Source organism: Salmo salar, chromosome 22, assembly GCF_965601325.2.
Source record: "Salmo salar chromosome 22, fSalSal1, whole genome shotgun sequence".
NCBI classification, from domain to species: Eukaryota; Metazoa; Chordata; class Actinopteri; order Salmoniformes; family Salmonidae; genus Salmo; species Salmo salar.
Genome location: NC_138312.1, coordinates 18,172,535 through 18,185,334, shown reverse-complemented (window position 1 = coordinate 18,185,334; position 12,800 = coordinate 18,172,535). Strand labels below are relative to the sequence as shown.

Sequence of the window (12,800 nt, the reverse complement as noted above, 5' to 3'; positions counted from 1 at the left end):
GAATAAATACTCCGGAGAAGACCATGTTATGTGATATATCACAATTTACTGGTATCGTCCATAAAGTGTAGTAATGACCTTGGGCCCGAGTGCGAACACGGAGCTTGTTGACAGTGGTCTCGGCCATCTCAGCCCTCTCCTCTGCATCGTCCAGTTCATGCTGGATCTTCCTGAACTTGGTCAGGCTGGAGTTGGCTTGTTCCTTCTGAGAGAAGACGGAGAGCAGGGAACTAGATCATACCACTGTAGGCCATTTGGAAACAGACCCACATTTCATACAGTAACACAACAGTTGAAAGGAAAACTTGAAATGTTGTGGGGGACTTACCGCTTCCTCAGCCTGCCTCTTGTAGCTCTTCACATTGGCCTGCAGCTTGTCTATGAGCTCCTGAGAACAGGCCCGGTTCTTACTGTCCTCCTCTGTCTGCAAGGACAAACACAAACAGCAGAGGGCAGCATGAAGCACTACATCACATCATAACACCTGACAGGCCAGGCAGGTCTTTCAATAAACAGTACATACAATCATGTGGTATGTTTCAGTACCTGGTAGGTGAGCTCTTTGATCCTCCTCTCATACTTGCGGACTCCATTCTGGAACTCCTGGCTCCTCTTCTGCTCAGATTCCAGCTCATTCTCCAGCTCTTTCACCTGTTGATGGGAGACTATCAGATCACTGATCTACACTCACCGTCCAATATTGGTGAACAACTTTAACCAAGTAAATGATGTAGCCTTGCACAAGCCTTGGCCGGAGCAGGTTGCCATTTATTGGGATGACTCATGTACTGGAGGCAGCTCTGCAGGGTAGTCACTACCTGGCACAGCCACAAAGTCATAAAATCTGATTTTAAACCTAACTCTAACAGTAGACACACTTTTAACCTCATGCCTAACCTTAAAATAAGACCAAAAATCACATTTTTGTTTACATGCATTTTTCCGGAAAATAGCCAAATTTGATTTTGACGCTGGCCCATCTAGTGGAAATCGCTCAGCTCTGCCACCAGGATAAGATTCATCCAAATAAACGCCAACCTGCCGAACTGGAGCGGCTCATAGAAGCAGCAGCTTATCTCCTGTTTCTGTAGTGCGAGGCAGCATGATGTACAAGTACACCCCCTGGATAGAACGCAGGTCTATTGCAGGGCCTTTCCCCCAATGCTGAGTGCTAAGCAGAGACACAACGGGTCCCATTTTTACAGTCTTTACAGGACTGTAAAAATGGGTAAGGCCTAAATCGGTAAAGCAAAACCCTGAGCATGCTAATTGAATCAACAATCTACTTACTTTGCACTCTCCTAATGAACAAATGGTGAATGAGAAAAGGGTGTGCTCTCTGGACTCTCACCTTGCCCTCCAGTTTCTGGATCTGTTTCTTGCCACCCTTGAGGGCGATCTGCTCAGCCTCATCCAGGTGGAGCTACAGGTCCTTGGTGGTGTGCTCCATGTTTTTCTTCATCCTCTCCAGGTGAGAGCTGGTGTCCTGCTCCTTCTTTAACTCCTCAGCCATCATGGCTGCCTGGACAATGACAGAGAGAAGAGTTTGACTTGTAATATGGTTCCAGGATCTATTGCAGTAATTATGCTGCAATAGTTTGTGTCGGGGGGCTAGGCTCTCTCCCTTACGTCAGTGATGGCCTTCTTGGCTTTCTCCTCTGCATTGTGGCACTCATGCGAAGCCTCGTCCAACTCAGTGGACAGCATAGACAGGTCACTCTCCAGCTTCTTTTTCTGGTTGATGAGCCCTGTGTTCTGGAAGTGCAGCAGGTTAACCCTCTCGGTGGACTCCAGCAGCTCGTGCTCGGCCAGTTCTGCTCAAGCAGGGCTCGGAGCTCTTCCACCTCTGCAGTCAGCAGGTTGTTCCTGCGCTCCGTCACCGCCATCTGCTCCTTCAGCTCTTCGTTCTGGTGCAGCGTCTCATCCAGCTCCAGCCGTAGGTCCTGGGGTTACAGAGGAGACAGACAGTGTTCAGTAGTAGTGCCGGGAGCTTGTCTAGCAGTAGTGCTGCCAACCCCCCGGACCACACATCGCCCCTGGAGCCATGTGTTCAAACCCAGACTTTGGGACTGCTATGTCCCTCTCCTTTATCTCCCCAATAAAATCAATGTGTCATAACTATACAAATGTAGGAGGAAGAAAATATACAAAGGAAGAAAAAAAAGCCAGTGTTCGGTACAGCACGCTATTGACATAACCCAGCAGGCAAACGATCTGAAGGGTCAATGAGTCAAGAAGCTAACTTTAAATTGAACGAGTCTGAAGAGTTTGTTACAGTGTAAACAAAGCATTGTAAAAACCAAATAAATATACATACAAATCCTTTCTCTGGACATTTTACAACCGTTTGTCACATTGTCACCGAACCCATAAGTGAGTGTGGAGTTGTCAGACCAGCTGCTGAAGGACTTGCCTTGATCTGGACCTGCAGGTGGCGCAGTAGTTTCTGGGACTCAGCGGCCTGCCTGTTGGCGTGGTTCAGCTGCACTTCCATCTCGTTCAGGTCCCCCTCCATCTTCTTCCTCAGACGCACCGCCTCATTCCGGGACTTACACTCTGAGTCCAGGGTGGCCTGCATGGATTCCAAGGCTCACTGGTGGTTCCGGCTTTGGGTGTGAGGGAGGAGAGGGGGAGGGCAAAAAATGAGGAGTTAACAAGGGAGGACATTCCTAGACATGGGCCTCTGATACTAAAAGGAGAGATCGCTACCAGTGCCTGTACAACCCCTGACATGTTTTTCTAACTGTATGGTGATTTAACCCACCGAAGGTTGTCGATTTCCTTGTCCTTCTCCGCCAGCTTCTGGTCGCTGTCGGCCTTGATCTGGTTGAGCTCCAGCAGGTGGAGAGTCTTACTCATGCTCCTCATGCTCCAAAGTGCCCTGAGAGAGAACAGCATATTATACAAACAAATACACACAATAGTTACAGTACAGCACACTTAAAGAGAGACAGAGAGAAAGAACAGAACAGTGACTTACCTCAACCTCCTCTAAGGCAGCCCTGGTTGATCTGATCAGACAAGTCAGCAATCTCCTCTGTAGGTGGAGGGAATAGGACAGTGGGGTTTGTGGAAAAAAGGGCTTTCAGTTTGCGTTTCCATACTATGTAAGATTGATGTGAAATTCTCAACTAATAAATCATTCATTTGAATATTATTTTATCATGACATATGGGGGTTTTGGGGGGAGAAATGAATTAGGCTATGATACAATTCAATGGCTCAACTCATGTAGCTTGGACCAGGACCAATGACTCAGTAGTCAGAGTTATTCCGATGTGTGTGACGTGGTCGTACCTTGGAGGTTCTTGTTCTCTCTCTCTTGGTGGTGTCTAGGTGGTCTAGGGCCTCTTCGTAGGAGTTCTTCAGCTTGAACAACTCAGGCTGCGGGACTCCTTCTGAGAGCTCTCCAGCTCACACTGGCACTCCTCATACTTCTGCCTCCACTCAGCCAGCACCGAAATCAGTAATTCACCTCATTAGCAATTCCATTGCCCCTGCCTGGATAACGTTTAGGTTCAAAACAACCTGAATTGCAATTTCTTCCACTGTGGTCATTCCAGTTGAGTTCCTTACTCAGCAACAGCATGTCATCAAGTTGACAGCATGTCTCTGTAATTTGCATTGCCCACGATAATCTCCAATTGCTCACCTTATCGAAGTTGCGCTGCTTCTTGTCAAGGGTGGCAGCTGCAGTGTTGGAGCGCTCCAGGTCCATCACTAGGTCCTCTGTCTCTGTCTGCAGCCGGTGCTTGGTCTTCTCCAGGGAGGAGCACTTGGCGTTGGACGCCTCCACAGACTCCTCAGCCTCCTGCAAACGTGTCACCAGCTTCTTCCTGTTGAATACATACATCTCACATTAATTAGATGTCACTTTTTTAGTTACTATACCAGGGTTGAAAACATAGATGAGAGTGAAGAGTCATTGTCATTGTATGTAGACCTTAGATGCCTCACTCACTTTGCCTCCTCCAGCACCTCTGTCCTTTGGATGGCGTCTGTCTCATACTTGGTCCTCCACTGGGCCACCTCAGCGTTGGCCTTGGACAGGCCCCGCTGCAACTCAGACTTGGCCTCCTGCTCCTCATCATACTGCTCTCTCAGCAGGTCACAGTCGTGGCGGGAGGACTGGAGAGCATGGGCCAGTGCATTCCTCGCCTGAAGACAATGATAGTGGAGATAGCGCCAAGATGGTGGAAGGAGGAAAGGTCAGTCGTACGGTTAAGCACACCAACTAATGCCGGGTGTACACTACTCGACCTTTAAAAAATCCAAACGTCGCTGTTCCTCTCATATTAAATGATTGTCTTTCCTGTAGCTTTTTGTCGCGCGTACATTCAACCATCTATATATGACGATGTGATTACATTGTTAACCTAACTAGAATGAGCTGTGGCTCAAAGCAGCCTCATAAAAGTTTTCAGTCAGACATTCACACTCGATTCAACGCTTTGGTTAATGGCAAGTACGAACACATACTAGTGGTCATCGCTCCTGCTCGAGAGTCTACACATTCTGGGTGATGCAAAACAACAACATCATCTCTCTGGGCTCTTCTCTGGCAAGCTGCCATTGGCTATTGCTGATCACCATTCTCAAAACATGTCATTGCACAGCTCACACTACAAAAGCATTGTATATTTTGTGCCGATAAAATCAAACGTTTGAAAATATCGGGACGTCTGGGACTACTCAAAGACAGGATCGGTAGCCTTCCGATTGCGTCTCTAACCCGCTCACAATAAACGAACGTCGGTGACGGCCGCGCGACCCGAGTAGGCAACAACATGGAGATTTTGTCTCCGATCTCAAAAACTTGCCTGGGACAGCTAAATTGGTGCCAAAATCGTGTAGTGAACACTAGGCTTAAGTGGGCTATGATATTGAGATGTTTATACATTGTCATTTAGATACCAGTCTTATGCTGGCATCAGCACTCCACTATAGTATGGTGCTTCTGACTGGCCTTAGAACTGCCTCTAACCTTATTCTCCTCCTCCAGCTGCTTCTTGAGCTCCCCAGCATTTTGACTGAAGGAGTTCTTGGTGCGCTGCAGCAGAGTGACCAGGGCCTCCCAATCCTCCAGCTTTCTGCCGAACTCAGCTACAGTGGTGTTGGAGAGAGTGGGAGATCAGACAGTCTTTTTTTAAACTGAACCCATGGCTTTACACATTCTGTCTCTATACTGCTCTAGGACAGGGCCTCACCACTGTCGGCCTGAGTGCGGGCTCTCTGGGTGTTGGTGTCATTGAGCTGCCTCTGGAGCTCCTCCACCTTGGCCTCGGCCTCGTTCATCTGGTCCTCATACAGACGACACATCTTCTCAGCGTTAGCCTGGAAATCCAAGTGGGATCAGCTGAAATAGTACCAGTGTGAGTGCATCTTTCTCTCTCTACCTTGCTCTTAGAGAGCCGCTCCACGTTGGACGCTAGGTCGTCCGCCTCCATCTTGGCCTCACCCCTCTCTTTCTCCAGCTTCTGTTTGATGCGCTGCAGGCTGTTGATCTGCTCCCCCAGCTCGGCTACGCTGTCGGAGTGTTTCTTCCTCAGCGCGGCTGCCGTAGCCTCGTGGTGCAGCATGGTCTCCTCCAGATCCCGCTGAATCTTCAGGATGTCTGACTCGGGCTTCTTGTTCATCTCGATCTGAGCGGAGGTGGCGCCCCCGGCCTCCTCCAGCCGCTCGCTGAGCTCCTCCAGCTCCCTGGCCACGTCGCCCCGCTGTTTCTCCATCTTGGCCCGGGATGCCCGGTCAAACTTCAGCTCCTCCTCTAGCTCCTCGATACGAGCCTAGGAGAAGACATGGGCATAGACGTAGAGATCAATGGACGCATTCAGCTTGTGGTCTGTGATCTTTGTAATGTACTGAGAAATGTGATAGTATTATATTATATTAACCAGAAATCGCTGTTAGTTTTTCCAGACCCAGTATTCCATTCATACCTGTAACTCCTTGATCTTTTTCTGGGGCTGAACGGTCAAGGCTTGTTCATCCTCAATCTTAGTGCTAGTGTGGTTAATCTCAAAGTCCTTCCTGATTTGAAAGAAGATTCATATTTGATCAATAATCATGGAACTGATCAGGAGAACCCTTTGGAGAACCCATTTTGGTTCCAGGTAGAACCCATTTTACAGAGGGTTCTACATGGAACCCAAAAGGATTCTCCAAAGGGTTCTCCTATCACCCTTTTAGGTCCTAGATAGCACTTTTTTTCAAATAGTGTAGTTGCATATATCCAGGGGTGTGAGAAGCCATCCTTATTTTGAAAATCTTCAGCCTTTGGTTTTGGAACCAAAAAGGGTTCTACCTGGAACCAAAAGGGTTCTCCTATGGGGACAGCTTAAGAATCCTTTTAGATACAAGACATTTTTGCAACCTGGTCAGGCACTTCCTGTCAGAGTTGTGAATGTGTGCCTGAGTGAGTACAGGGCCATGGTCAGGCAGGGTGTCGGGGGTAGCAGAGTGAATGGGGAGGTGGCTGTGGTATGAGTATGATTGCATTTCTGACATGACTCCATGCTCTGCCTCTCAAAGGTGAGTGTCTATGTGTTTATTTAGAAACTAAAGCCCTCTATCAAACAGCAGGCTTTAATCATCTGTCACCCGCCACATATCCCATCTATGTGCTTACTTAGAACTGCAGGCGCCTGGGACAAAAGAGGCCAAGGGCCACGGGGCAGGCGGGGGGGTTGTATTTTTAGGGTGGGCCCTTGCAGCTGCCACTTGGCACATGTCGCCACCTGGCTCTAAGGACACCGTCAGCATTGTTTAATTTAGGGAGAGCAGAGAGGGGAGAGGGGCCGGAACGGGACGGGTGGGGAGGAGTGTGTGTGAGGGAGGTAATGGGGTCAATATTACCGTGGGGGCCACACACATGCAGGGTAACCATACATGGACAAGCACACGCCTCACACACGCCGCTAACATTGCCCTTGCATACCACACATACTAGACCAGGACGATTCAACTGGCGGCCCGCGGGCCAGATGCAGCCCGTGTATTAATTTATACTCGCCCTTTGATCAATTCTAAACATTTAATAAAAGTTCTGCAAAAAATTCCCTGCACAAATTTGACGTTCAGTACCAAAACTTTTTTTAGAGGTTTCTAGCACCTCTGGCGTGTTGATTTATTTTCCAAGGAACACGTATGTATGTGCATTCTGTTTCCCTCTCTGAGACTCTAAGGACCCATTAGAAGGGAGTGTGACAAAAAGTGCACCTAATGACAAAAGGGAAATTCATTCAAAGCATACTTCCTTCCGACTGGAATTTGGCACAACCTGATTTGGCATGTCTTTGTGTTATTTATTGAGATGCTTAGTTTTGGTGAGCGAGTGTTGCTCCTTTTCCTTTTCAATGATGATCAAATTCGGGGGGTTGCACCTCGACTCACGTTGGTTGAGCGCCCTCCTCCTTTCCTAACTACTATTAGTGACGTTTAATTTTAACAAATGTGCTTTACTGGTGGTTGTGCGTTGCTTTTTTACAGTTCTTCCAAAGAATGTGGAAATTGTCCGGCCCCTCTGGCAATAAACCTTATTCTACATCTGGCCCGCATAAGAATATAGTTGAATAGCCCTGTACTACACCATGGGAGCGTGCACAAAGTTATAATATATCACAAACTGAAAGGGAGCAACTGATCATATTACTATTGAACCTGTTGGAGGAAGCAACTGGTGGAGGAGTTGGTTTGTTTATACTGATGTCTTTATCTTACTATGAATGGTTCCAAACAAATGCCATGATAAAATCTCTCTGGGTTTAAATGTTGGCCAAATACTCTCAGATCATAAGTACACCTAACTTCATTTTGGTACTCTACTAGAGCACTTGAAAGGATCATATCAAATGAAGCCATGGTCCCTTACTTCCTGGTCATCATATTCTGGAGCTCCATCCTCATGATCTTGCCTCGGCTGACAGCCTGGAGCAGCGTGAGGACCTTGGCCAGACACTCATCTCTCATCTCCTCCAGCAGCCCCAGCAGCCCCACCTTAAAGAACACCTACAGGAGGAGAACACCCAGTCAGGAAGATCAAATACAACTTCATTTGCCTGTAGATAAAATGTGTGTTAATGTGATTCATTGACAAAACATGTAAATGTAAAGCCTCGGCCTCCTACCTTGGTGTGTCCAAATTTGTACTGGTGGTGGTCAATGTCTAGGGACCAGAGCAGTTTCTCTGTTGTTTTCCTGCTGTCCACAAACGTATCATCGGTGTGATAGCTGTTTGTAAAAAAAAACAAAAAAACATTGTATTGTATGATTAATTCCAAATGTCTTTTTTATGTGTGTGTTGTGGGAATGAACGTGTGTTATCACACTCACCGCTGTTTGAACTCTGCGTATATGATGCGGTTTGGAAATCCCTTCCTGCATATCCTAATGCCCTCCAGCACACCGTTACAGTGAAGCTGGTGCAGCACCATGAAGGAATCCATGATCCCTGCAGAGGACCGGGGGAGAGGAGGTAATCAATCAGAGTAGAGGATGCTCTCTGGAGCACTTACAGTAAACAACATGTTCCTCAGATTTCCTTGGCACTCAGACTCCCTTGGATCTCAGTTGAATGTTGTACTGTGGCGTACCTGGGGTCTTGGTCTCGTTGGGGATAAGGCAACGCACAAAGTGTGGCTGAGTGCAGCGAAGGTTAGTCATCAGCTTGTTCAGGTTCTCCTGCAGACAGAGAAGCACACATAACGGATGGAGAGAATGAAAACCTAAGCTAGCATTGACGACGGGAACGTTGCTCAATGTAGGTTCAGTGTTTACAACATCAGCAAATATCTAAGTTATTGCAGCAGTTTATGAAAACAAATTCTCCCTCACTCTTTCAGTTATGGTGCACAGCTGTAGCTCTTCCATTGACTTCAGGGAGGATACAGTATGTGATGTTTATGAGAACGGAGCCAGCACAGACTTAAAGTGATGTTCATGTGATCATTTCCCTAAACATCACTGCAAGTCTTAACTGTCTCCTTCTCAGCACAGGATAGATGATCTCTCAATGTTGGTGCAGCTTCACTGCCTAACTTGCTATATCCTTTCTGTTTGTTTCTTACACCTTAATGACTTGTGTAGTTTTACTGTCTACTACAGTAGATAAAGTATAATCCAGCTGGATCACATTAGATTAGCTTGTGATATTGTCAATTTAGCCAGCATTTTGTTGATAGAGTAAATTGTCACTCTCACCTCATACAGCTGTGACATGGTCTGGAAAGAGGCAGCCTTCTTCCTCTTCTCCTTTCCTCCAGTCTTTTGGTCTGAGTCAGAGCCAACAGTTTTCATAGAGGCACGACAGCAGCTTGTTGGAGGACTTCTGGAAGCCCACCACCACCGTCTCATTCAACAGGTCTTTGTTTTTGTCCAGCCACCCAATGACGTTGTATGGTACCTGGAGTGTCAGGATGAAGTCAACCGTTAACATACCTTCTAGATAATATTTTCACATACACTACACGATAATTAGGAGGACACATCATTTTCTGGAAAGAGGGGTATAGAAAAGGAGATACCACAATACTTTCAAATCCTGCTCGGGTTTTGAGTGAATATCACTAAGGATATTGATGGATTGAGAAGCTCATGTGGTTAAAAGTTGCTCTAACTACTGCCCAAAAAAATCCTAATGAAAGTTGTAAGTGAAAAATGAAACGTTTGTTTCCTTTTCTACCTTCTGTGTTGTATATATATATTCATGATTGTCACGTTATTGGTTTGTTTCAATGGTAGTGTGATATTATACCATTCATACATGCTCAAAGTGGGCCTCATACTTGCGCTTCTTATCGGGCCGCGGTTTCTGGAAGTTAGCTGACTTTCCAATGTGGTTGTCGTACATCTTGGCTTTAAAGCTGTTGTCTGTAGCCTTGGGGAACATGCACTCCTCTTCAAGGATGGACATGATCCCCAGGAGCTGAAGAAACAAAGCTCAACTAAACAAACATATAGTGAATCTGAGATGCATCATGCAATCAAATATAATACAATACGTACAACAAATTCTGCAGGAACAAACACACATGCAGGATCCTATCATGAAACATATTAGCAAGCAAACACATCCTTGGGTTCAATACCTCATCCGAGGTGGGAAGTTCTTGTTCATTTCTAATGTTAGTGTAATGTCTTTGAGAAGTGGTAGCTCCCCATACCTTCTCTATGAGGTCAACGCCAGCCTGTAGGTCGAGTCCGAAGTCTATAAAGGTCCACTCAATGCCTTCCCGTTCGTACTCCTCCTGCTCCAGGATGAACATGTGGTGGTTGAAATACCATTGCAGTTTCTCATTGGTGAAGTTGAGGCATAGCTGCTCAAAGCTGTTGAGCTGAAATGAAAGAGGGACAGGGGTTCGGAATAAGCATATCGAGTGGAATAAAAGCCTCAGATTGTAAGAATGCAAGAAGCACTTCAGATTTTAGTCTTGCGAAATGAATCTGAAAAAGAATGTTGATATTTACAGACCACACACAAAAAAATCTGTGAAAGATCCAGGAAGAGAGTGAATTAAAACATTCTGTGAAAATTGTTGTGAGGAAAGACTTACATCAAAGATCTCAAAGCCAGCTACATCCAGCACTCCGATAAAGAACTGGCGAGGCAGGGATGTGTACAGGGTCTTGTTGATGCGTCCCACCAGCCATTTGAACATAGGAAGTGGCTTTGGCCAGAACTCCGAAGGAATAGTTAACCTACAGCGCACACACACACACACACACACACACACACACACACACACACACACACACACACACACACACACACACACACACACACACACACACACACACACACACACACACACACACACACACACACACACACACACACACACACACACACACACACACACACACACACACACACACACACAACACTCTGTTGCTTGGATACCAGTTTCTAGAGTCTGCTGAATATATTGATCAATAGAGGATTAAGAAGCTATCCCTGCAGACATGCTCAGAACTGAGCTAAATGAACACAATTTAAGCTGAATTCACAACAAGACAACTGAATATTTGTAGCCGTACAGATGCTGTTGAGTGCTGTGTCCTGACTGTGCGGTGGTGAGTCCTCACCTGTTCGACGCTCTGTCCCTTCACCACATACTCGTTCCCCCCCTTCACCCTAGGGTGCAGGAGCCCATTGAGGAGGTCAGCTGAACTGACTCCCATCAGGTAGGAGGCTTTGTCAGCACCTGGACAAACACAGGACATCTACATGATGAAACACAAGCATAACACACTTGGTTGGAGGCTACAATGGAATTGGTCCTGATCTGCTCTTGATTATTAGTCTTAGACAGTCCACTTTTATGCAAAATCTCAAATTGGTAGTCCCCCTTACTTTCAGTGCCATCATTCTCTGCCTGCTCCTCGCGCTGCTTCTGCTTGAATTTCATGTTGCCGAAGTGCATGATTGCTCCCACTATCTTATAGCAGCCATACTTCTCATCAGGAGTGAACCCCAGGATGTCCATGGCATGCTGTGGAGAAACCAGGGGAAGTGATGTCATGACTCACCAAGACTGATCAATGGAGCAAGTACATTTGACAAATTCCTTACTGATAGTTGGTCTAGCAGTAAGGAATAGCAGAGTTAGAGCTCTTACATCGGTGGCCATGAGCTCCCCTCCATCGTCCATGTTCTCCACATTGGTCATGACATGAGAGCAGAAGTGGTAGTCGTACGGGTTGGTGGACACCAGCAGTATGTCTGTGGTGGAGACAATCTTTGTCAATCAAAACCCACGCAATTGGGTCACCTAACACTAACACTTTCTGGGTAGTATTGAAGTTAATCCTAATTTACCTCGAAGTTCTGGTTTCTTCTGGGACATGATCTGGTATTAGATATGATAGCTTCTCTCCCCAGGCTGCTGAAATATCACTCTGGATTTTTCCAGAAGATCTAAAGGAGAGAAAGAACAGGCATATCTTTAATTTCATCACACCCTGAAAATTCTGTTTTAGAGAAACTTGTGTGCCAAGTTTTGCACTTTATGCAGTTGTTATGAGCTCATCCCATTTTGCTTTTTGATGGTACTCACATATATCAATATCTGCAGAGGCTAGTTTCCCTGTGGGCCCAAAGTGGATCCTGATGAACTGTAGGAGTGGTGCAGAGTAAACAGTAACAATCACATAAAGCAGATGGAGTATAATCAACCAACTAATTTATGCTATTGCCATCCATTTTTCAAAAGCTTTCATTCATTTTGGATACTCACAAAACGGGACGAGTTGTCGTTCCTCAGCGTTTTGGCATTGCCAAATGCCTCCATGGCGGGGTTAGCCTCAATGATCTGGTCCTCCAAGGTGCCCTGGCAGAGAAGCAAGACAAGTACAGGACTAACACTGAGTCACAACTAGACAGAACTGCTTTTAGGGATCACGCTGGAGTTGATCAAGCCTGGCCTGAGAACAATACAAAATATACTTTACATATTTCTGAGCACCTCCAAGACGTATGATACCTACTAATGGTCTTGTTACATAAGACAAACATGAAAATAGGAAGGTTGGTCAGGGAGGATGGATGTGCGTAATTTGTAACAGTCTAGCACAGGGGTTCTCAAACTTTTTAGGGACCGGGACCCCATTTGTGATAGCAAATTCATCAGGGATACCCCTCATAATCAGAACATAACTCAAGTGAGATAGAAATAGCATACAAAGATTTTTACTTTGACTTCGGCAGGGCATAGCCGGACAAACCAAGTCTCAGACCTTAGGAAGGAACATTTTAAAGGCTCGCCACTTAGCAACAGAGAGAAGATGTTGCAGGTTTCAAGCAA

General features: G+C 46.2%; 1 pseudogene across 1 annotated transcript in view; it reads right to left on the bottom strand.

Annotated features, from left to right (window-relative positions):
- LOC106582783 (myosin-7-like) overlaps positions 1-12,800 on the bottom strand; it is a 29,162-nt pseudogene that overhangs the window by 1,072 nt on the left and 15,290 nt on the right. Inside the window, exons 7-35 of the transcript XR_014382258.1 lie at positions 12,234-12,360; positions 12,054-12,111; positions 11,816-11,914; positions 11,616-11,719; positions 11,351-11,489; positions 11,083-11,201; positions 10,551-10,695; positions 10,161-10,331; positions 9,752-9,922; positions 9,199-9,400; positions 8,592-8,679; positions 8,332-8,449; positions 8,127-8,229; positions 7,871-8,007; positions 5,940-6,030; positions 5,397-5,786; positions 5,208-5,334; positions 4,985-5,103; positions 3,962-4,158; positions 3,654-3,836; positions 3,298-3,459; positions 2,981-3,037; positions 2,765-2,881; positions 2,414-2,606; positions 1,630-1,943; positions 1,352-1,522; positions 547-651; positions 329-424; positions 79-205 (exon numbers count right to left, since the gene is read on the bottom strand). The product of XR_014382258.1 is annotated as a myosin-7-like (transcript). The remainder of the gene's footprint in view (positions 1-78; positions 206-328; positions 425-546; positions 652-1,351; positions 1,523-1,629; positions 1,944-2,413; positions 2,607-2,764; positions 2,882-2,980; positions 3,038-3,297; positions 3,460-3,653; positions 3,837-3,961; positions 4,159-4,984; positions 5,104-5,207; positions 5,335-5,396; positions 5,787-5,939; positions 6,031-7,870; positions 8,008-8,126; positions 8,230-8,331; positions 8,450-8,591; positions 8,680-9,198; positions 9,401-9,751; positions 9,923-10,160; positions 10,332-10,550; positions 10,696-11,082; positions 11,202-11,350; positions 11,490-11,615; positions 11,720-11,815; positions 11,915-12,053; positions 12,112-12,233; positions 12,361-12,800) is intronic.